This window comes from Brassica oleracea, chromosome C6 (genome assembly GCF_000695525.1).
Source record: "Brassica oleracea var. oleracea cultivar TO1000 chromosome C6, BOL, whole genome shotgun sequence".
Lineage (NCBI taxonomy): Eukaryota > Viridiplantae > Streptophyta > Magnoliopsida > Brassicales > Brassicaceae > Brassica > Brassica oleracea.
The window spans coordinates 6,793,425-6,796,423 of record NC_027753.1 but is presented as its reverse complement, the minus strand read 5'-3'; positions in this window follow the sequence as shown (position 1 = coordinate 6,796,423).

Below are 2,999 nucleotides of genomic sequence, written 5' to 3'. Positions count from 1 at the left end.
TATAGTGGCCATGGCCACGTCCTTTCCACCCTCCGCGGCCATGACCGTGTGGTCTATCATTCTGGACGTGGTTACCTTCTTTCTTCTTCTGCGGTCTTATTGGTATCAGGTAATGTGGTTAATCCAGGAGGTCTCAATTCACTGTTTCTCATCAGTAATCCATTATTTTTGTCCAGCTAGCAATAGACTCATCCACGGACTTATAGTCCTAGATTATGGGATTCCTCTAATCAAATAGGGCATTTGGTAATAACACCGTTCTTTGGTGATCATATCTCGATTTTTAACTCTGTCCAAAGGTCTAGAGGATTTTCTATAGTCAGATACTGATCTTTGAATATCTTAATAAGATGATGGCTAATCTTATTATATAAAGTTTGGTTCTTCAAAGTTGCTAATTAACATGGCGATGACACATGACAATTAAAAATTTAAGATGATGACATGTGTTAAAATATATCATAATTAATAATATAAATATAATAAGATAATAACACAAAAGAATTATTTATTAATTTTCTTCTTTTTTTTTAAATACTAAACAAAGATAATAATAGCAAAAGGTTATTTGATGGTTTTTAGTTGACAATAATTTCTTTTTTCTAATTTTTTTTTCTTTTTTATAATTTCTAAACAAAAAATATGTATAATAATTTACTTAATACTAATTTTCGTTTTGTAAAATCATTTTTTAAAATACTAAATAAAGATAACAGCAAAAGATTATTTAATAGTTTTTTTAGTTGACAATAATTTCATTTTTATATTTTTTTTCCTATTTACAATTCCTAAAAAAATATGTATAATAATTTACTTAATACTAATTTTCGTTTTGCTAAAATAAAGAAAATATAATTTTGAAAATTTGTTTGATAGTAATTATTCATTTATAAAATCTTCTACAAAAAAAACTGTTAAAGAGTGTTTAATTGTAGTTTTCTTTTTTTTTCTTCAAATCTAAAAAAAAAGTAAAATAAGTATTTCAAATATTTTCATATAATAAAGACTCTATTATTTAAATAGTAAATTTTCTGTTTAAGAAATCATAATCCAAAAATGATTACAATTTTTTTTTGTAACTGAAAAGATTACAATTATTCACATCTATATATAAGATTAAGCTCTCCTATGTTTTGTCACCAAACATAATTGCTTTATATATCATAATTAATAATATAAGTATTATAAGATAATAACACAAGAATTATTTAATAGTAATTTTCCTTTTTTTAAATCATAAACAAAGATAATAGAAAAAGATTATTTGATAGTTTTTAGTTGACAATAATTTCATTTTTCTAATTTTTTTTCCTTTTTACAATTCTTAAACAAAACAAAATGTATAATAATTTACTTAATACTAATTTTCGTTTTCTAAAAACATAAAGAAAATGTAATTGTAAAAATTTGTTTGATAGTAATTATCCTTTTATAAAATCTTCTACAAAATAAAATTGTTAAAGACTGTTTAATTGTACTTTTCTTTTTTCTTCAAATCTAAACAAAAAATGTAAAATAAGTATTTCAAATATTTCCATATAATAATAAACTTTCTTATTAAAATAGTAAATTTTATGTTTAAGAAATCATAATCCAAAAAGGATTACAATTATTTTATTTTATTTTGTAACTGAAAAAATTACAGTAAAAACTATAAAGTCTCCGATCATAAATTTCAGATAAGAGTGATTGAGAGAACAACAACTGCATATGTGTGAAACAACCATTACCTCAAATACTCTATGAAATTTTTTTGATTTCAACTACAAAGATTTTACTCAACTTAAAGATACAAGAAACTATTAATTAGATGATAACATTCATGCATTTATATACATATATATATATATATAACTTTTTTGTTACAGATGTGTAATTAGTATATCAATAATATGAAAAAGCTGATGTTCAAATAGATACTCTAACTTAATTGTTAAGAAGGTATTTTTCTATAAATAACTGTAGTATTTTTTCTCTATGAATTATTAGTCCAATTCCATTAAGCAATTTCAGTTTTTTTTTTCTTTTTTTTCTACAAAAACTCTATTCTTTATAGTGAAATTGAAATAAAAGCAACATTATGAGCTGGACAAGTAGAACTATTTCAAGATATATATCGTGCTGTGAAATGTGATAATATTGTTATTATCATGAAAGTCTTTTAGCAAGAGATATCAAAGTGTAATTTTTTAATCAGCATCTTCTGAACTAAATTCTAATAAAAAATTTTGGATGTTTATTTTATTAGTTAACTCTAATTAGTTGAATAAAATTTAATATACTAATTTTTATTATTTCTATTAGTTTCAGCTATGATGATGGTTGCTTGGTTAATCTTGGCCATATGATTGAAAATTCTTAAATGAATAATGAAGTTTATGAAGCTCGGTATTAGTTAACATATATATATTTATGTTAACTTATATGAGTTAACTATATTTAGTTAACACAAAAAAAATTTAAAAAAATTAATTATTTATTTATATATTTATTATAATCCTAAATTTCATATTCCTAAAACCTACCTCACCCCCTCAATTCTAAATCTTTAGTCTAGATTAGTTAACCTTAGGATTATAAGTGTTTTTTTTCTTTTTAAAAGTGAGAATAAAAGTGGTATTGAGAATGTGGTATTAAGAATGTTGTATTTTTGGTAATTTCACATATAATATTGTCACTAACTAGATTGACCTTATTTAGCTTTCAATTTTTTAATTTTAATTTTTACTTTGGTTGAGTTTGGTTTAAATTTTTAGGTATGAGTGTTTTCTTTAGCCTTAAATACAAAGTTGATAACAATTTACCTATGTACCATGATTATAAATACAACTACTAATAGAGATTTATGTGTGTAAATGAGTTTGTAATTATAAATAAATATCTCACAGCTTATGTAAACAAAACAAAAATCCTCAATCTATAATAAAATGATTTATTATTTTTATGTTTTTACTAAAACATCAAACAAAACTCGTTGCAACGCACGGGCCTTATCTAGT